Source organism: Neofelis nebulosa, chromosome 2 (genome assembly GCF_028018385.1).
Source record: "Neofelis nebulosa isolate mNeoNeb1 chromosome 2, mNeoNeb1.pri, whole genome shotgun sequence".
In the NCBI taxonomy this organism is placed as follows: Eukaryota; Metazoa; Chordata; class Mammalia; order Carnivora; family Felidae; genus Neofelis; species Neofelis nebulosa.
In genome coordinates, this window is record NC_080783.1 from 94,107,616 (window position 1) to 94,130,831 (window position 23,216).

Consider the following 23,216-nt stretch of genomic DNA (forward strand, 5'->3'; position numbering starts at 1 on the left):
ATTCATGGCATAAATGAAATCTGTGTTGAAAATTATTTATATAGTACTTTAGCCTATGTTCTCCCAAAAGAAACATCTACAGCAAAGTTTGTCACATGGGTGGTTTATTGAGGAATATGATCCCAGGGAGCAAGAGTAAGACTTAGGAGGATTGAACAGAGGAGGAGGGAGAGAGAATATAAAGATAAAATATTGCACTGGCCACTACAAGGAGAAGCCAAATGCCCATCTCTTTCTGAAAAGTCCAAGGAACAAAAGGGTATGTCCCTTTGGTCAAAGGTTTGGGTTGCCCATGTTGAGCAATTCTCTGAGATGTGTGACACTGACACCATTTTATCAGAATAGCAAGAGGCACACCTTATTTTCCTGAGGTGAAGCAATGTCAAGCTACACCTGTGGGAAACTGGTTGAAGGCTACATAGCCATGGCTGGTGACAGTAAGGAGATCTGAAGCAGGGCACAAGAGGTATCTGATAAACATAGAATGATCCCAGTTACAGAAAAATATATGTATCAGACTGAAAAAGGTCTGGAAGGAAATTTAGTGATATGCTAGCAGTATCTATTGCTGGGTTATAGAATTATAAATAATTTTTGGTTTTTTTTTTTTATATGTTCTTATACTTTCAAGTTTTCTGCAGTATATACTATTTCTGTAATCACAAAATGCAACAGAAAGTGTTTTTAGGGAGATGAGCCATATGTTTTGAGGATGACTATTTATACAGAGACCAGATCACTCAGACACAGAATTCTACTGGATGGAAAGATTTGACCTCTCAGATCACAAGCTAGAACTCTATGATAATCAACCTGACTGCAGTGCTTAGGGAAGAACCAGGCACACTTAAGTAAACACTCAACACAGCGTACGTTTGCCAAGGGAATGAATGTATTGCAGCAGCAGAGCTAGAAAAACTTAGACAATTCTTGCTCCTAGGAGCTCACAATCTCTTAGAGAAAATTAAAAACAGATTTAAAGAGACAGGGTTACCATATGACCCAGTAAATCCATTCCTATATATATATTCAAAAGAAATTAAAACATAGTTCCACACAAAAACATGTATACGAATGTTCATAGCAACACCAGTCACAACAGTCAAAAAGTAGAAACAAGCCAAATGTCCACCCACAGATAAATGAATACACAAAATGCAGTGTATCTACAATGGAGTATTATTCAGCCATAAGAAGGAGTGAAGTACTGATACATGCTACGACGTGCAAGAACCTTGAAAACATTGTGCCAAGTGAAAGAAGCTAGACATAAAAGGCCACATAATATCTGATTTCTTTGAAGTGAAATATCCAGAATAGGCAAGTGCATAAGGAATAAAAAGTAGATTAGCAGCTGCCATGGACTGGAGGAAGGGAGAGTGATTACTCAGAGAGTGATTATTTAGTGGGGATTAGGTGTGTTGGGAGAGTAATGAAAACGTTCTAGAATTAGACGGTGGAGATGGTTGCACATTGTGAATGTACTAAAAATCACTGAATTGTCTACTTATAGTGGTTACAATGGTAGATTTTATGTTATGTGAATTTTATTTCAATTAAAAATGGCAGTAAACAGTTCTGAGTAACATGTAATGTGTGGCAAATGATGGTATTAGAGTCTGGGGGAGAGCAAGAGAGATCGCATGGGTCCAGAAGCATCAGCGATTGCTTCATGAAGGAGGAAGGAGTTTGGGACTTTGGAAGCAGTAGGTCAACTTTGGAAGTTGACCTGTGGACAACTGGCCAACTTCTCTGGATAAGGAACATTATAACAGTGAAGGAGTGGTAGTAGTAAGGCATAAGGAAAAAATATTTGACATTCATATAAACACTTCACACTGAAGAGTCCTAACCAGATAATGCTTTCTCCAATTTCTACAGTATTTATTTCTAATTATAGAAATGATATAAATAGGGTACTCTAGGTATTGGTTTAAGGATTCTGTGCCAGTCTGATGGTTATGCTGCATGACAAATAACCTCAGGATTTTAGTGGCTTCCAACTGGCGATCTTTCATTTCTTATTCATTCTACATGCCCAGTATGGATGGACTGTGGCCATACTCTATGCCATCTTCACTCTGGAACCCAGGCTAATTGAGCAGTCTCTACCTGGAACAAACTGCATGCTGATCATAAAGCTTCTGCTCAGAAGGGACCTCTCTGCCACTCTTCTCATTGGTCAAAGTCAGTCACATGGCCTTGCCTGAGGTCAATAGGACAGAGAAGAGACACAAATATGGATGACCCAAAAACAGTCTACAAATTCCAGCCCTGGCAAAGTTGCTTATATTCTCTAAGCTTTGGAGTCTTCATCTATTAAATCAAGATAATTATTTCTATGCCATGGAATTATTGAGGATTAAATGAGATCTTGTAAGTAAAATGCTCAGTATGATGCTTGCCTCACAGTAATTGCTCACTAAAATGAACAGCTCCACTAAATAATAAGCTCCTTGAGCACAAGGACTTCTTTTTATTTACTGTTTACTCAATACCCAGCATATGTCCAGCACACTCTAAGTATTCAGTACATGCTTGGTAAAGCAGTAAATTAATGAATAAATGAATGAATGAATATGTGCTCACTAAAGAAAATTTAGAAAGCATAGAAAAGTATTCAGAAGAAAAATAAACACTCTTTTCAGTTAACACCCAATGCACAGAGAATGCATTGATGAGCAAGTTATGGGTCCTTTTTAATTTGCATCCTTTCTTGCCCTGGCTCACTCCTAATGCCAAAATCAAAGCTTAAATGCACAGACTCTGCCCTTCTTTTGGAAAGCTGAACATAATTTAACCTTTCTAGCACAATAGAGGCCTCGCAATAAACAGTTCTTATGGAGCTCAGTGTCCACAGAGCACACTGTATTGTGCTGGGAACCTCCTGAAGATGAGAACAAGATACAGGAAATGGGTATTAATGCCCAACATGCTCCTTCCTGGGATGGGGGTCTCCACAAAGAATGCATTTACTTGTCATCAAGTCAGGATAACAGAGACGTTCTTCTTGAAGTTTTTAAATTTTTCATTTAAAGGCCCATACTTTAAATTTATACTAGGAGATATAGGAAAGAGGAAATGGAAATAAAAACCATGACTAGACCCCACCTCGACTAAATACAAAATCATATCTACTTCTTTTTCACACTCTTCTTTCAAATATATGAATTATATATTACATTTGCTTTTATAATATAAAAATTTTCATTACTTATAGACCTCTTCATTGGCATGACCAATTATTACAAAGGTTTACTACAGGTAACATAGTGTTCCTATCATAACACACACACACACACACACACACACACACACACACACATACACACACCCACACTACATATATGAGAAGAGATATAATGGCTGTCTATTCTTTTTTTTTTTTAATTTTTTTAATGTTTATTTATTTTTGAGAGAGAGAGAGAGATACAGAGCACAAGCAGGGTAAGGAGTAAAGACAGAGGGAGACACAGACTCCAAAACAGACTCCAGGCTCTGAGCCATCAACACAGAGTCCAACACGGGGCTTGAACTCACAAACTGTGAGACCATGACCTGAGCTGAAGTCAGACGCTTAACCGACTGAACCACCCAGGCATCCAATGACTGTCTATTCTAAGGGCTCCTCTAAGGAACAGAAATCCTTGCTCTGTGTAGACTAATTGATAGAAGTCACAAAGAAACATTTCTCAGTTAAATGAAAGACTTTTCAAAGAGATAGCTTTTAAAGACCCTGAGATGCAATGATACCAGTAATAGCCTGATTTAGCCTAAAGAGCCCACTGGGCAATTGTTCCATTGTATTTATGGTTCTTTCTATTCTCTTAGGGTCTGACAACAAACGCTTGTGAGCACCTGTACTCTGTCCTCCACTCTGCTAGAAGTTATGAGAGTCATCAGACTCAGGACCACAAACCCTCCCTCTGAGGGTTGTACCCTCTCCCTGTGCAAAATAGAAAGTTCAATCACCAGGCCAACAATGACACAACAGTTCACAGTGTCACAAAAAAGAATGAGGTCAATTGCACAGACTCTCAGTGCAGAGGGACGGATACATACCCCAAAATCCAAATTTAGATTAAATATGCTATCAGCAAAGCAGATTTTTCAGGTGCTGTCAGGCAGGGGTTTCAGAAAAACCACCACCCCACTCTCAAGTCCCCAAGCCCTCCCCTAACACCAGCCTTCCCATAAATACACACTCCCATGTACACTCACAACTCCCCAACTTCATCCCTCCCAAGGGCCTTCACACACACACACACACACACACACACACACACACACACACACACACACACACATTATGACTCTGTAGGGAAGGCTTTTCAAAGGAATCACTCCTGCACTGTGAACTGTGTCACCTTTGTATTTCTCTCCACTTTTTTTCCCCTTTGGTCTAACCACCTGCTCACTGCTAAAAGCCAAATGCTTCCTTACAGGGCTTTGAAACATGGTTGGACAATCAAAACAATGAATCTGATCTCTTGCAGAATACAGGTAAGATTTGAGAGCAATTGAGAGAGGTCATTCAGAGAAGATGAGGACACAACCACTGTTCTTCAAATATTTAAAAGGAAAAAGCAGGCTTATCCTGTTGGACCTCAAAATGCAGAAGTTAGAATGACAAGATTTGGCTTAACCTATGACAAAACTTTGAACAGGCAATGCTGCCCGGTGGTAGCATAAGCCATCCTAGGCATTGGTGAACCCTTTGTCACCAGCAGAGCTCAAGCTAAGGAGTGGCAAATGCCTTGCACAGTTGAGCTAGGAGCCTGGCCTGAAGGGCTTCATAGCTTCTCTCAATCCAGAGAGTCTCTTCTATGCAATTCCAGGAATGCTTTGTCAGAGAAGACAGACAGGAACTGGGTCAAGGGCACTGAGTAATAGGTTAGAACAAATGGACAAAATTCCTGGGACAAAGGCCTGAGGAAAAGCATAAAGATCAAGATCATTTGGGGACAATGGAGCGATTAGGCCCATACGTCTCTGAATGAGAGGCTTCAGAAGAACAGTGACCAGGAGATGAGAGGAAGAAGTTGGCTTGGGATTTAATCTTAGACGACCCTAAAGGCAAAGATTAAAAATGTGGATTTTCACATGAAAAGATGCTCAGGGGCACCTGGGTGGCTCAGTCAGCTAATTGTCCAACGCTTGATTTTGGCTCAGGTCATGATCTCATGGTTTATGGGTTCAAGGCCCATGTCGGGATCTACACTGGCAGTCAGGAAATTCCATGGGATTCTCTCTCTCTCCTTCTCTCTCTGCCCCTCCCTCATTTGTGTGCTTGCTCCCTCACTCTCTCTCAGAAAAATAAACATTTTTAAAAAAAAGAAAAGAAAAGATGCTTAATATCACTCATCATCAGGGAAATACAAAGCAAAACACGATGAGATACCACCTCACACCTGTCAGAATGGCTAAAATTAACAACATAGGAAATAACAGGTGTTGGCAAGGATACAGAGAAAGGGGAACACTCTTGCACTCTTGGTGGGACTGCAAACTGGTGCAGCCACTGTGGAGAACAGCACGGTGTTTCCTTAAAGAGTTACAAATAGAACTACCTTATAATCCAGCAGTTGCGCTACTAGGTATTTACCCAAAGGATATAAAACTACTGATTCGAAGGGGAACATGCATCCCGATGTTTGCAGCAGCCCTATCAACAATAGCCCAAATGTCCACCAACTGATGAATGGATAAGGAAGATGTGGTGTATATATGCAATCGAGTATTACCCGGCAATCAAAAAGAATGAAATCTTGCCATCTGCAACTACGTGAAGGATGGAGCGAGAGTGTATTATGCTAAGTGAAATAAGTCAGTCAGTCAAAGACAAATACCATATGATTTCACTCATTTAAGAAACAAAACAGATGAACACATGCAAGGGAGGAAAAAAGAGAGCAAAGGAGGGAAACAAACCACAAGAGACTCTTAACAATAGAGAGCAAACAGAGGGAGGTGGGTGGGAGATGACTAGATGGGTGATGAGTATTAAGGAGGGCACTTGTCATGAGGAGCACTGGGTATTGTATATAAGTGCTGAATCACTGGATTCTATTCCTGAAATCAATATTGCACTGTACATTAACTAGAAATAAAATTTGAAAAGAAAAAAAATTAAAAACATGGATTTTGTCTTAAAGCCCATTGCTTACAAACTCGTAGCTGCTTATGCCTTTTTACTTGAGTTTCCTGCTGTCTTGAAAGACATTTGGTCCCAGTACAAGCAGTTTAGAGCCCAGAGTCTTACATTCAACAGAACTTTACATATTTATATTACCTGCCAGCCACTGTGACTGCTGCCACGGATGATGATAAATCACTGATGATTTTAAAGTGGGAAAGTGGAATGACCACAATTCTAGGAAAATCAGCACAGCAGGGACATCCAGCTTAGAATTCAGGCACATGAGTCTACAACATTTCCACTCTGATAGTCCAGGCGTGAGACACTTGGACCCAAACCTGAAGATTGTTAGTGGAAGAGGAAATGAAAATGGAGATGCAAGATGGGTCAGGTCAAAAGGAAGGGGAAAGCCTCTACTGTGTTCAAATTCCCAGTCAGCCAAGATAAGCTGTGTGTCTCAGGGAATGTTACCTAACAGCTCTGTTGCTTTAATTTCCTATGCAATGGGGATAAAATTGTCTATCCTCCAATATTTTTCTAAGGATATATAATAATTTATGCGAGTCTATATGAAGTTCCTAGCACAAGCACTGCCCACAGGAAGCATTTCATAAATGATACAAAATTTTATTTTATACAATGAAAATAAAACTGTCTGATTATGTTTATGTATGTGTGGTATACTGACAGCCTAAAGGAGAAGTCAAAAACCACTAGTGCAGATATGAGGAAAAGACGAGTAGTTAGATCAGATATTTTGAGTCTGAAGAATAATGGTTTATAGGATATATCTAAATAAAAATTTTGAGCTGGAAGTTGGCAATATGCACTGCAGGTGGGAAAAAGTTACACTGAAGCTTCAGATTAATTGGGAAGGTTTGTGCTATAAGTAACCAAAAACCAAACTCAACTGGTAGAAATAATAAAGAAAACAGATTAGTTCCTACAATAGGAAATCCAGAGGTGGGACAGCTCAGGATTGTTTCTTTTAAGGGCTCTGTCCTGAGGGATCCAGGTTCTTTCCATGTTCCCCCAAGCAACCCAAACCCATGCCAGCTTATCTCTAGGTCTCTATCCTCATGGTCACAACGTGGCGGCTGTGGTCATTTCAAGGATTAGTACATCAAGACACAACAACAAAGACACTCTTCCCTGTGAGAAAACATTTACCAGGAAGATATACCCCAATATATTTCTCCTCTCTTGTCTTTGGCTAAATTTGGGATAAATTCCCCTCCCTAAACCAATCATTGGCAAGAAGAGTTTGACTCCTAAATTTGGTAATTTACATTAATCCAGGGGTAAATCTGAGTTGTGCCACTGAGTCAGGAGGAGGCAGAGGAGTAGACACTGAGATTAAAGACTAGAATGGTTGCTGGAGAGCAGTGTCTCACAGTCATGCATCACTGGCTGAGTCAGCTGCCCCTCAGCTTCTGCAGACATCAGATTCAATTCATCACCATCATCCTAGAATTACTTCAACGAAACAAGGCAATAGTGGTGGCAGTTTCTCACTTCCCCACCACCACCTACAGTAACCCTGACTCTGCCATTGTCTTTGCAAAACCAGGATGGATTGGATCAGTTCTAGGGACTGCCTGGACTCCCTGCAGTGAGTCACACAACAGGCAGGAAGCTGGATTGGCTGGTTGTCTGGCAGATGGTGGCAAGGGGTAGTTGGCAGATGGTGGAAGGCTGCCCAGTTGCCAAGAGGAGCAGTAGGCTCTAGCCCTAGCAGAACATAAGCCCTTTGTCTCCTTGATCCACACGACAATCTTTCAATCAGCATCCAATGCTCCCCTTTCCTGAGCTCCTCCTTGTTTATGACTGACCAGGAGGTGGCATCAGAGCATTGGACAACATGGCCAAGCAACCTGCAGTTCTCTGATGGGGCTAGGAGAGGAGTCCGGATGAACTGAGGACCCTCACCTCTCTCTCTCGCTGAACAGGAAACTCCTAACAAGCCAGGAAACTCCTAACAAGCCAATCTAAAAATGCCAGCAGGAAAAGACCTTTAACCCAGCTGCCTTTGTCTTACAAGTGTGAATCTAAGTCATTGAGGAATGACAACATTCTCTTACAACATTCATGAACATACCACAAACTTTCCATGGACTCCCTTGGTAACACACATGCCACCAATGAGACAGTTTGTTTTAAAAGTTAAGCCCACTAATAACGGATAGACTCATCTAATCACTATGTTGTACACCTGAAACTAATGTAACATTGTGCATCAACTATACTTCAATTAAAAAAGAAAAGAGTAGAGTCCAGAGGGTTATTTTTCTGAATTGTATTTTTCTATTTAAAATTAAATAAATATAAAAATAAGGCCACTGGCCCTAAAGCCCTTCATAAGTGGTCCCCCAGGGGCACCTGGGTGGTTCAGTTGGTTAAGCATCTGACTTTGATCTCACAGTTTGTGAGTTTGAGCCCCGTGTTGGGCTGGCTCGCTCGCTCTCTCTCTCTCTCTCTCTCTCTCTCAAAAATAAACACTAAAAAAAATTCTTTTTGAAAGAAAAGAGGTAGCTGCCATAAGTGGTCCCTCAGAAAATTGTGCATATTTTTCCCCAGGGTTGGACCCATATTTAAAAAATCATTTCCTTCCAACAATTTTTTCAGCAACAATTAATTTCCTCTCTGATATTATGAAAAGTCATATTTAACTGAGCTGAAATGCCTATCATATCTAACTGGGCTGAAATGGTTATCATATAATTTCCATTAAACATTTTTTAAATTTTTGAATTAAAGTATAATATGCTATAGAAAACACGTGTCAAAAGTATAATGTTCAATTTATCTTTACAAACTGAACACACACACATAACCAGCACCCAGATTAAGAAACAGAACATCCTCGGTACCCTTGATTATCAGCACCCTCAACCTCACCTCCTGTCACCATGCACCACCACCCCCCCTTAACAGTAACCACCATCCTGACTTGAGGTACCAGAGTGTTTCCCTATTTTTGAGCTTTATGTAAATGGTTCTTAAATTATGTGTTTTTTGTCTCTAGCTACTTCCTGTGAACATTAGCTATGATCCATACTACAGAGTTGAAGATCATTCTCAGGCATTGTGCATATTCTATTACACACAAGGCAATATAATAAATACAGTAAATTTTAGTATATAACAATGTATCAGTTCTACAATAGGTGGGCATTTGGGTAATTTCAAGGTATTGGCTATTGCCATTAGTACTGCTCTGAACATACTGGCACCTGCCTTTTGTGGAATATATGTAAACATCTCTGTATCTAGTGCCCGTACCTAGTGGAGGAATTGCTAGGTATGTGTGTGTTCAGCTTTAATAGATATAGTCTGCCAAACAGAATCTGTCAAAGTGGTTCCATGAGGCATTAGAGATTTTTTGAAATGTGGAAAATAGCTCGTGGACCCCCCTTACTGTCTTCATGGATCCCTTGGAGGTCTAAGGACATCAGTTAAGAACTTCCACTTAAAAGAAATTTGTTCTTTTTCTGTTCTCAAGTGAAATGGGTAACACCTACTATTCTTCATAAAATGCACTTTGATTATTTTGACACTGTGATGAAATCCTCTCTCAGCCCTATTACCTGAGGGCTGTAAAAAACCTTTTGCTCACAGGTAATGCCCAGCTGAGGCCTTTAAGCTCACCTGAGGCTTCTGCATAATAAGGACCCTGAGGCTCAGAGCATTATGTGATTACAGTTGGAGGGGGTAGGTGAGCTCCAGAACCACATCCTCTTTAACACACAGTCTTTCTCTTCAGTATGAGATAGAGAAGGAGGCAGAAGGGGTCAGAAAGGCACATGCTTTGGAGTGGACATGCCTAGGTCTGGACTCTTGACTTGTAACTAACAATGTTTCCATCTTATCTGGCTCCATCCATAAGCCTATGATTATCCTTGCTTTTCTAAACCCAGAACCTTCCTTCCTCCTGGGTAAAAGAGGCAACTAGAATGAAACCTAAATTCTTTACCTTGCTATAAGGCCCCACCTGAACTGAATGTGTCCTGACACCATTTCCTCTCACTCTCTCCTTTGCCCACAAGGCTCCAGGTGCATGGGTCCTTTTTCATCCCTCAAACACGGCAAGCATGTTCTTTTCAGAGCCTGTGTCCTTGCTGCTTCCTCTGTTCCAGGTGCTCTTTCCCTTGACCTCCACATGGCTGCCTCATCCTCATGGTTGGGGTCTCAGCTTAGAATCCACCACCTTGGAGTGCCCTACACAACCAGCTCTGAGAAAGCAGCCTCCCACCATCTTTCTGTATGCCATTAGCCTATTGTTCTTTACAACATGTATCACTGTGTGACATCATTTGCTTATGTGTTTATTTTTCTCCAAAACTAGAATGAAAGATCCATGAGACCAGTAATGATGTTTCTTATTCATTGTTATATCCCCAGCATCTAGAAAAGTCCCTGGCACAGAGTAGGTATGCAATAAATGTTTGAGGAATGAATGACTGTGGTCGCATGGCAGGAATGTGAGGGCCCAAATTCAGCTACCATTGATTGCTTTGGGGAAAAAATTTAAAGCCCTGGTCCCACTTACCATAATTCAGTACCCTTCCCCTCCTGAGCTCAGGATCAGAAATTTGGCTGGCCCTAAAGACACCCACTCATCTGAGGACCTAGCATTTCTCTTACCTCATTTCGACAAATCAATGTTGTAAACTTTCCATTCCACACAAACTTGTGCTAATGCTTCGTGATGAATCATGAGGTGAACATACCAGGAAGACTATTTAACTTGTCAAAATGAAAACCATCAGTTGTGGTAAATGCAAACCTGGAGCCTGAAGGCTCTACAAGGCCATGATACTCTCCCTACCAGCATTCTGGGATCTCAGAGTCAAGGCATGATCAATGGGGAAGCCATCCAGGAGGGTGAACCACATGCAGTTATAGGACACTGCATCTGCCAAGCCCAGCAAAGGCTCCTTGTGTCATATGGCCATGGTTAGCAGCTTCAAGTGACTAGCAAAGCTCTGCCAGGAAGAAGGGGCATCATTTGTTGGAAGCCCTCAGATTTAAAAACAATATACATCTGTTGTTTTATCTTTTCCCAGTAAGTGTGAGTTCCATGAATATGAACTAACAAGTTTTTGCTTTGCTAACTTCAGTGGTGGTCAATACTTGTAAGAGATCCAGACTCGATGCAAAATAATGAAAATGTCGAGAAGCTTTAAGTGCTCTTCAAACAGAACACTTCAATACATAGGTTTCATCTGCCAGAAAATGAACCAAGATCATGTAATCAACTCTCTCACAGACCAGAGAATTTTAAAGTTGGCCTGACCCAAACCTTTATGTTGACATAAAAATAGTCTTCAAATACCCTCTGATTATTCACAGCATTGATGCTAACCACCTATTCCAACCCATCAGTAAACAAGAACACCACCCCTGATCGTACAGAGTTCTCCGAGGACTTCTCTCCTAACAGAATATAACCTTGCCTCTCCTCTTGACCAAGTCCATCACCATAGGCTCAGTGTTGCCACTGTGTCCACCTCAGTCCCAGGTGAGGAACCAAGACATATCAGGAATCATTATGCTCTCAGTTCCATCCTGAACCAGCTGTTGGGAATTCCTTGGTTACAGGCATGATGTGGATCACAGTAACCATGGCACAAGCCTGCATCTAGTGATGACTATGAAGGCCCTGCTGGGGACCAGACACACTAAGTGAGATCTTTGTTAAGGGTCTTCTGTGTCCTTTGGCCAGTGTTGACACACAGAAATCACGTTATGTGGCTGGAATTCACACACAGACTTCCACCTCAAGGATTCTCAGTGGAGTAGATGGCAGAAAGGGCCTCCTAGGCAGGAGCAGCACAGGCAAAGGTTCTGAGGTCTTGTGGAAGCTACGTGGGGAGAACCCACCTCTGGAAGAGCTTCATTGTGCAGCAACAAAAATGTGCTTAGTTGGTGAGAGATCAAGCCAAAAGAGAGCACAAGGAATGTTACAGCCAAAAAGGAACAAAAATGAGGAACCCAGGATGGGAGCCTGGAACTGACATGGAAACCACAACAATTAGTCCAGTCACATTAGTGAATGCTTTGGAGTCCCAGGAGGCCTGTTAAAGTGATAACAACAAAGCCTTACAACGCCTCTCTAGAAACCTTTGATACATAAACTTTACTTTTGATTATATCCACTTTCCCATGATCATGGCTTATGATAATACTGTTATTATTGTATGGTGCTCATGACCTACAAGGGCTAGATCAGATCATATAAAACAAATGGTATACAGCCTACAGATGAGGATTTTTTTAATGTAAATTATTTGTCAACATTTTTACATTTGGAAACTGCACATAAACATCCGTATTTACTCCTTCTCTTAAAAAATGCAAAGATCGGACAGAACTAAGCCTATACTCCACATTGGCAACATTCGACCAGAGCGAGGTAGCAGTCATCTCTCTGGTGAGGCCACAGGCTCTAGGTTCACTGCCATCCATGTGACCTACTTCCTTATTTAAGCTCCTGCCTGGCCTGGCAGGAATTTGAGTTTGAGATCCCTGATCTCAGCACTTAGTGCACCAAACAGTGGGTGTCTGTGGTGAGGCCTGGGGTAACATTAATCATGGTGGTACTTGATATAATTGCTAGTGTCCTCATTTTCATTGTTGAGGTTTGTTATTGGAGATTCTATGTGGTACAATGCCTATTTCAGAAGACAAGATAGCCCGAGATCTTCACTACAGGAGCTTTAAACCAACAGAAACGTCAACATAGGTTGATTTTGTAAGACACTGCAAAAATTCAAAGTGACGGTGATTGATGAGGCATAGGAACAGAGGCTCCATAAAGAAAATGGGAGATCATAAACTGAAATTTCATTGCTCACTGTCACATAGGGAATGAAAGATACAGTCTACAGCCTCAGATATGAGACAGACAGCTGCAGTTGGCCCCCTTTTGGGTTTTAGTTGTAAAGTTCTCAGATACCCATAAAGAGGAGGACACCTGACTCTAAAGCCTGAACCCATGTCAACTCAGGAGGCCCCAAGAGTGGGCATTTTTTAAGCACTTAGTATGTGCTGGCACTGAATGAGTTACTTCTACACTGGTTCATAGGAGAGGCGCTCTTGGCATATAGGCTCGTAGTTGGCTGACTGAGTTCAAATACAGGCTCCATGCCTTACATGCTGTCTGAACTTGAATAATATCTTTAAATTTTTCTTTTCCCAATCTATAAAAAGGGAAACTAATGATACCTACCATACTGCTGTTAGGTGGATTAAATTAAAGGGTTTAGCATAGTGGCTGGCTTCTAGTAAATACACAATAAGTAACTATTAGCATCATTATTATTATTACTAAGCTTCTTTTAGCAAGTGAGAAAAGTGAAAGTCAAAAAGGGTAATCAACTTTCCCAAGATTATCATATAATCAATAATAGAACCAGTATTCAAGCTCAGGTTCATCTGCCTAAGAATATCTATGGTTCTGGCTCTTCTTTCCAATGATGGAAAAAGAAATGTCTCTGAGAAAAGAGACAATGAATTTGGGTAATGCTTTCAAAGTATAGCACTACATCATTTCTGGTTTCAGGAACTTTTTTCCCCCTAATTTCCATTGTTCTACCCATCAGTGATGCCATTTTCCATGCACATGTTAAGCCCAATTCTCCATGGAAAGACAATGTCATCCATCCCAGGCACAAGTCATGCTTAATAGAGAATGGCAGGACAAGGTCATCAGCAAAGTCTGGATCTCAGCCAGTCCTCCCACATGGAAGGTGAACTCACTGCCACTCAACCTCACTGTCCTGGACATTCTCTAGGAATGAGTGACAGGTCCCACCAGGTGGGCAGTGAAAGGCATGGGGGTGGTGGAGATCGTATGGGAGATGGAAAGAACACATTGGAGATGAGCAAAAGCCAAACAGATGGCATGGCCTCGCTGCAGGTGGCTAAGAAACCACAGCAGCAAGCTGACTAAATGGGCATACATATAGCAGACAGAGCCAGGAGAGGGGCAAAGAAGTCAAGTCCAAAAAGCACCAGGCTTGGCAAAGAACAACCACAGTGCTCATGGACTAATAAAGAACCAAACCCCAGTGATATGAGGGGCACCCACATCAGGGGTTGGGGCACCGTGAAATAAGCAGGAATATAGAGCAGGCAGCAGCTGAGAGCACCAGCCAGAAGCCAGGCAAGCCTAGTTTTCTAAAAAATAAGAAGAAGGGATCACTAACACAAGGATGATGAGTGAAGTTAGAAAGCCTAAGTGGACCAATTCCAAGGAGTCTCCCAATGTCTCAACCAGGCTAAGGGACCAGTTGGATTTCTGTTAGCAGTCCCAGCCTACTTCCCAGACATAGCCATTGTTAATGGGAAGATGCACATATATACAAATATACAGATGCATGTACATATATAAATATGCATATATTCTCAGATACTCAAAAATGGAATTAGACTGTATATGCATTGTCCAATTTTTTTCACTCCACTATTTCAGGAATATCTTTTCATGTCTGTGCATGTACTGCTGCATGACCATTTTAGTGGCCTTGTTGTATTCCATCATGTATATGAACCACAACCCATTCAGCCACTCCCTACTGAAGGACATGTATGGCAGGGGGTGTACAATGTTCCTCTGTTATAAGCAATACAGTAATCATCATTTGTTTCCTTGGGATTAACTCCTAGATGTAGGATTAGATTAATTCCTAGATGTCCAGGCAAGACCCAGGACCTTTGAGGTTAGCTCTGAGCCAAAAGCTATTCAAATAATGGTTGTACATCAAACAAAAGTTACCATATTTTCCCAGTTCCACAAAGAGTGCAATAAACAAAATTAAATGGAAGTCTTGGTGATGGAAAATGAAATAGCTAGTGACAAAAAAAAGCAGGCAGAGAACACTTATAAACTTGAAACATATACAAATCATGACTTGAGATGACACTTATCTCTAAGTATCATGAGCATTAACTAATGTTGAACTCCTGGAGAATATAAGTGATATATAAATGCTAAACAATTTACGTTTGCTGAACCACTTAGGATGCTTACCTGAAATACCATGTAACACTGATATTCTAGAAGATTAATTCATCCAAAAGCAAATGACTTCCAAAGTGGCTTGACAAATGACAAAGAAATAGCAGTTTTATGAATCTAATACTAATGTTTTGTGTGACAATGGAACAAACATCCAAAGAGAAAAATCTATCAATATCTCCAGCATAATATTATGGTGACTGGGTAGCTGCACTTGGCTTTCTACAGAAAGCCATACCAATGTAACAGCTTTCCCTAAAGGCAATGGCACATGAAGAAATGGGTTTGCTCTTTCAGTGAGCATTTTGTGAACACTTAGGTTCTGATACTATACTAAATCTTGGGAATACAAAGATAGATAAAAAAAAAAATGATCCCTGCCCTGAGGTCACTAACCCTCACATGATACTTCACCTATGACTTCTATCTTGACAACACCATCCCTGGAGTTGACCTCAGCAACCTGCCAGCCATCCTGCACTCCTCTGTGCCCCTCAAATGCCAAATCCAATCAGTTGCCAAGACTGTCACTGCTCCAATCCCCCATTGGTTAAGAGTTGTAGCTGGGGTGATGACTCCCCTGCACTTTCAGGCTACCTTGGCACTGGAGAAGGCCCTGAGGCAGAGAAGCAAGGAGGGTTTGAAATTGTTCTCCATAGCTGTAGCTGAAATCACTGACAGACTCGGGGATGTGATACTGGGTCCCAAGCATTTGCTCCACCAATTGTACTACTCAAGAAGGCCAGAGAACAAAAAGATGATGCATTTAATGTAGAGACAGTGGGGATAAGGGACCAATGTGGGATTGAATAAGAAAGAGAAGGAAAGATGGTAGGAATAGGGACAATGGCGACACAGAAAAGAGAAATTAAAGAGTCCAGAAGCCAAGTGAGAGGAAGTGGTGAGGATCCCAGGAAAAGCTCAATCATCTATTCAGGGGAACATAATGAAGAGCAGAAAGCAGGTTTTTGGACAAATAAGACAGTGCCACTTATTGAAATGGGGTTAGAAGCTCTTAGTGGCCTCCAGGTAACTGTTTGAGTGGACTTTTCAGGTCATGGAGGTAGAAGTCAGGAGGGGATTATGAAACATAGTTGAGAAAATTAGGGGGAAAATAGCACTGGCTCTACCCCCAAATGTAGTTATATTCTTAACAGAAGGATCTGAGAGTTTAAAATTTGAAATTTGCTACTTTGAGGAAAAATAAGCAAAGGCAACTACCTGGCCTATAAATTCCACAGTGACTGGCAACCTCTACTGCTGGAAAAAGTGTGCTTCCTGCACTGATCTGAAATTTCTAATGCAGTATAATTAGAAAGTGAGAGGAGAGGAAAAAGCCAGCACCTAGAAGACCTCTCTCCTTCCAAAATATGCTTCTCACTAACTCACTGATATCTGAAACTCCACAGTTTTGTATCTGGTAGAAGAAAAAAATGAATAACTGGGTATTGAGTGCCACTCTTGTGCTAGCTCTATGCCAGGAGATTTACATACATTATCTCATTTACTTCTCATGACATCCTATGATATAAAGAGGTTTAATTCCCCATTTTATAGGTGAAAAAATTAAAGCTGAGACTGGTTGAGAAACACTTCCAAGGTCACACAGCTAATAAAAGGCAGAGCCACAACTCAAGCTACACCAAAGTCCCCAATCTATCCCCCACACCATGCTGTATCCATTGAGCTTAAGTAATACTTTATCTCTTGGCAACAATGCCAAAGAGCCTAAAAAAAATCACTTTTACATATCATTTTGTTCATTCATTCAATGCATATCGACTGAACACTTTGTTGGACTCATTCATTCAGCAGGTATTTACAGAGTGTAACAATGTGCCAGGTACTATGCTAGGCACTGAGGATACCTCAGCAAATGACCTAGATGCAGTTCCCTATGCCTTGGTGAGATAAAGGAACACACAACAATTAAATAAAAGAATTACAAATTTCAAATTTTGGAATGTGCTATGAAAAAAAAATGAAGGAGGCTGGGACATAGGACACTAGAGGAAGGGTGGCCCACATTGGAAGGTGACAATTCCAAACAAGCTCCAAAGAATGGGAGAGGCAGCCTGGGAGAAAGGTATTTCAAGCAGCAGGAACAATCCAGGAAAAGATCCCAGAGCATGAAAGAACTTAAAGAAGGCTCATCTGACTGGAGAATACTGAGTGTAGGAAATGGGAATGCAGGATGCTTGAGAATCAGGCAGGGCCCCATCCTGCAGGGATCTATAAGCTCTTTGGGGACACAGGGTTTTATAATGTGTACATAGGAAGCCATGATGGATTTCAAACACAGAAGGGACATGATCCAATTATTTTTTTAAAGATTTACCTGATGCACATGGAAAATGGACTGTCAGAGGCCAATGGTAGAGATAGGGAGAACAGTTTATAGGCTGCCACAATATCTCAGAAAAGAAACAAAGATGGCCTGGACTAGACTGGCAGCATAGAGGTGGAGGGCAGGAGCTGGCTCTGAGATCTTTTGCAGGCTGAGCCAAAAGGGCTTGCCAATAGACCAACTATGGAAAATGAGATACTAGGTTTCTGCTGGACAAATTAGATGGATGGTGAAGCCACATATTTGATAAGGACAGAAGGGGAACAATAGTTTTTATTTTGAACTCTTGGTTTCTGAAATTTGACTGATCTGTGAAACATCTAAGTGGAGATGTCTAGTAAAAATCCAGCTATGTGAGTCTGGGACTCAAGAGGGAAGTTCAGCTCAGGAGAATCCAATTCTGGAGTTAGAGGAAAGAATAAAGAAAGAGGAGTAGCCCAAACAAGAAGCCGATGTTTAATGATCTGGATTAAGAAAAGTGGGAAGGAGCAGCTAGTGAGAGGTGTGAGGAGAACCAGGGAGGACGATGTCATGGAAACAAGGCAAGACCACTTTTAGGGCCATTCTAAGGCTGGTGAGGTGAAAGAAGATTCAAGAGTAAAATTATGAATAAAATAGAATTCTCATCCCAGAAGAGTTCACAGTCTGATGAGAAAGAGTAATATGATTGATGAAGGAATAAAAAGCTAGTGCAACATTTATTGAGCACTTATTACATGACAGGAACTAAGCTAAATGATTTACATGCATTATCATCAAAGCCTGTAATGAAGTAGGAATCACTATTATCCTCATTTTACAGATGAGAGAACGAAGACTCAGAAAGAGTAGCTCACCAAAGGTCACTGAGCTAGTAAGGGGGAGAGTCAGGATTTAAAGGTAGGCAGTGCGACTCCCAAGGCACAAGGTATCCACCTCTAGTTGGGGACATAGACAGGTAGCCAATTCCCTTATTACTCTCCTTGGTTCTCTCCTGCCTGACTCCTCTCCCCTGTTCGCATGCAGATCCTGCTTAGGACCTGGGACAGCTCTTCTCCCTGCAGGGACCTTGTTCAACATTGTGATGATGCTCAGAGGCAGCCCCAGCACTGGGGTCCTCACAGCATTGAGCTTTCATGTCCCCTCCACCCCCTCACAGCCACAAGGTTAACATACCAAGACACTAAACCTTGACCAAGGTCCCCATAGATGCCCCAACTCCAAAGCCTGACCTGGGGATAGTTAACCTTTATTTTAAATTAGAAACTAATCAGATCAGTCTTGGGTACTATTAGATGTGAACTGATGTGGCAGAGCAGCAAAGGGAGTAATCATTCCTGATAAAACTGAGAAAAAAGGAAAAAGTTATTTTAGCTTAAATTGTTTCCTATAAAACAGTTTTGAAGGTAAAAGGTACTATCTTCTTGTCAGTGTCAACATTTCTCTTGCTGGCAAGTGAAATTATGTTTCTGTCAATGATGAAATATTTCCAAAAGGGAGGCGACGTTTTGTTTGTTTCCTGGCAAGGAATGATTAGGTCTGATGAAACTGGATGCATAAAAGAACATTTCCAGAGGACATGAGTGAACATCACCAAATTTCTACTGTCTGCAATCAGTGTATTCCCAGAACTATTAAACCTTACCTACACTAATTTGACTCAATGGCCTTGATGAATATTTTCCACTGGATTTTTACCCATTGTTTGGGTGATAGATATGGCCAGTGACTGCATGCTGCAACCTTCTCTCTATTACCTACTACCCAAACTCATCACCTAATTGTCAGCAGCCAATATCCAGAGAGACACCTTTGCTCTCTCCCTCATAACATTCAGCAGTATCATCTTCCCAATCCCACCAGGGCTGTGTAGTCTCTCATATATTCATCTGAGTTCAGTTGTATCACAAAATCGAAATAAGTGTGAGAGATTCCTGATCCTGTATGAAAACACAACATTCATGACTCCTGACCTGAGAGTACTAGGTACTGGGTTTCCAGCTTCACTCTCTCCTCTGTGTGACAGATGACATGCCAACTGAGCCCATCATTAATTAAGGTCTTCACCTCTAAGTGGGAATCCCAAAGACCTGCAGCTGCAGAGAGGAACAAAAGCAGGGCACCTGGGGGGCTCAGTCAGTTGAGCATCCAACTCTTGATTTTGGCTCAGGTGATGATCCCAGGATCATGGGATCAAGCCCCACACTGAACTCAGCATTGAGCACAGAGCCTGCTTGGGATTTTCTCTCTCTCCCTCTCTCTCTCTCTGCCCCTCCCCCTTTGTGCATGCTTGCATTCTCTCTCTCTCTCTCTCTCTCTCTCTCTCTCTCTCAAATAAATAAACTTTAAAAAAATAAGAAAGGAAAAGGAATTTCTCTGAAGGGTGAAAAGCATTCCTCTCAGTGGGAGAGAACCAAGTCTCCTTTATTTCATAATTGCTGAGCTGAAGCTCACACTTGCTTAGCATCCAGTATGAGGTTGCTCCCAGAAATCCCAGAATGAGAAAGAGGAGAACAGTTTAGGGACACATCGATGTGTTTGGACTTAGCAGAAGTGAAATTCTCTCAGGTATTAAGGAGCCTCTATGTCCCACCTTATGGTATGGCCCTGGTGCTGTTTTCAGATCTTGTCCTGGCTGATTCTTCTCAAACCAACAGTTGATCTAAGTCATGTACACCTTTTGGAAAGCTGCAAGGGTGCAGCATGCACCAAGCCAAAGTCTGAAGTATATAAGAAGCCAAGAAGGGGTAGGAGAAAAAAGTGAGGAATTCAGAAGGAAGAGTTTAACAATTCTTCATGGATTCATCCAAAGAATATAAGTAAATGGTATTTTTATTCCCAGATAGTCATATAAATAATAAGAACTAAAGAAATTTTTTTTCTGAATTATGCCATTATACAAAGCATCAAATTTCCTCCCACTTCTGTCCTCTTCCTTCTTCTTCACCCCTATCCCCTCCTCTAAATAAATCAAATTTACAAACTAAGATGTGACTTATTATAACAGGTGACATTACTTTGTGAGCCATCAAGAAAGGGCGAAAAATGTTGCCGGTTATACCCTGACATATATACCTTGTTTTCAGAGATGTTAAAATGTAAAAAAGATGTTTATCATAAAATCTATGAACCACAGCATACATATACTAATGCACACACACATCACACTCATCAATGAATTTCTCTAGCAAGGGAAGAAAAATTGTCATCAAGAACCAATTTTCCAAACAGCTAGATTTGTGCCACTGCTAAAAAGGAGGGGGTGGATAGTTTAAAGTTTATTTTATGGCATATAGTTCCTGCCTGAAGACAACTCAGAACACCATTGGCAGATAATGGACCACATTTCATATCTGAGAAATGTGTCTTATTTTTAAAACTGAAAGCAGAGGAAGTCATTAGATTTGCTTTCACTCTTGCCACAGAATGGCAGGGCAATTTTCATCATATCTGCTCCTTTTTGTTTTCTTCATTTTCCATTTTCTCTTTTCTCTACATTCATCGTTTTCTCACTTTATCATCATTTTTTTTAACATAAAATCTCATTTAGTTGTCTCGATACCTCATTAATGTGGCCTGCCTCAAAGGTCCTTAATAATAACATATTGTACATGTTTACTACACTTGATAGGAAATAATTTCATTGAAGCCCCTTTGTCTCCTCATTTGCAAGTAATCTTGTGACTCCACACCTGTAATACTGTCCCTAAGAAACTGGTATTTTCAGCATTATACTTGTTTGTTATAACCAGCGAGATGATAATAAGAATTCATGAGGCTGAAAAGCAAGTACTGTGACTCCATCTCCAAATTAGCCCAGTGCCTAGCTATAATGAAGATGATTTGTATTTATGTGGCATAATGTTCCTGACACCTAATAGTGGCTATTTTCTCTTCAAGACTAAGGATTTGTTTAGGTTAACATACTTGCTGCGTTGGTTATTTGTTAAAGCCCTCACTAGGTCACTCATACAAAAAGTTGGTGCCAACTAATTGAAATGTAATTATTCATCAAGTCAACATTTATGAAGTGTCCAACTTTTTCCCAGACATTCAGGCAAGCACTGATGATAGCTCAATAGCTGAGACATAGTCTCAGGCCTCAAGTTTAGCAGAAAAGGGAAACATGCTAGAAAAAACATGGCCCAGGCACCTGGGTGGCTCAGTCTGTTAAGCATCTGACTCTTGATTTTGGCTCAGGTCATGATCTCTCAGTTTATGGGTTCAAGACTGGCAGAGGGCTCTGTGCTGATGGTGTGGAGCCTGCTTGGGATTCTCTCTCTCCCTCTCCCTCAAAATAAATAAATAAACTTAACAGAAGAAAAAAAAAAAAAGAAGAAACATGGCCCAATATATTGGTCTGTACTAGCTGCTATAACAAAATACTACAGACTGAGTAGCTTATAAGATCAAATATTTATTTCTCACAGTTCTGGAGGCTGAAAATCTGAGATAAGACTACCCAGCATGGTCAAGTGAGGGTTCTCTTCTGGGTCACAGACTTCTCATTGTATATTCATATGGTTAAAGGGGCTCAGGAGAGACTTGGGGGTCTCTCTTATTAAGAGTATTAATCACATTTTTTTATGTTTATTTATTTTTGAGAGAGAGAAAGAGACAGAGTGAGTGGGGAGGAGCAGAGAGAGGGAGACACAGAATCCGAAGCAGGCTCCAGGCTCCAAGCTGTCAGCACAAAGCCCAATGTTGGGCTCAAATTCATGAACCATGAGATCATGACCTAAGCCAAAGTCAGATGGTTAACCGACTAAGCCACCCAGGTGCCCCAAGAGTATTAATCACATTTGTAAGGTCTCCACTATCATCACCTAATCACCTCCCAGAGGCCCCACATTCTAACGTCATCACATTGGGCATTAGGATTCAACATATGAATTTTGGGGGGACACAAATACCCAGAATATAGCACTCAACAACCCCTCAGACAGTTAAATCAGCACTGCCCCTCCCATATTTCCCCCATCTGACTAGCACCACCTCCTCTGAATCCTTCTTCTCCTCAAGTAAGAGAGCCCAAGCCTAGGACAACAGTACTCCCACTTCCTAATTCCACAGACATGCACAAAATGCATCCGTAAGAAAGAACGAAAAATGGAAATATCAATGAGAGGCATGGCCTATTCCATTATTTATGTCTTCAGCTGCATTTCCCTAAGCCCTTCAAACAAACAAACAAACAAACAAACAAAACTAGAATGTGTTTCAGTTATAGTTTAACCACTGATTATGGACATTTTCAAATCTGCAAAGTAGAATAAAATACGAACCCCATGTACCAATGCCCAGCTTCAATAATTACTAACAATTCTGCCATTTTGCATTTAGCTCTGCTCCCTGCCTTATTTATTATTGTAGTTCAAAGCCAATCCCAACTGCTACCACTTCATCCATAAATACTTCAGCACATATCTCAAAGTGATTGACACATTTTTCTTTTTAATATCACCAACACTGCCGTTATCTCACCAAACAAAATTAACAAGAATTTCTTATTCTCACCTAATAACCTGTCTTATTTTTCCCTGGGTTCAAAACTGTATTTTTATAGTAAATTTATTTAAATCAGGAGCCAAAGCCCACAAACAGCATTTATTAGTGTCTTAAGTCTCTTTTAATCCAAAACAGTTTTTTCTCCCTTTCTTCTCCATACATTTGTTGAAGAAAATTAGTTATCATCATTGTGGATTCATCCAACACACTTCCCCTTCTGC

The 23,216-nt window shown here is 40.9% G+C and overlaps 1 protein-coding gene across 1 annotated transcript in view; it reads right to left on the minus strand.

Annotated features, from left to right (window-relative positions):
* THSD7B (thrombospondin type 1 domain containing 7B) overlaps positions 1-22,549 on the minus strand; it is a 1,116,594-nt gene extending 1,094,045 nt beyond the window's left edge. The window contains exon 1 of the mRNA XM_058715426.1: positions 22,480-22,549. The gene's annotated coding sequence lies outside the window, so the exon portion shown is untranslated. The remainder of the gene's footprint in view (positions 1-22,479) is intronic.
* Positions 22,550-23,216: the final 667 nt, after the last annotated feature.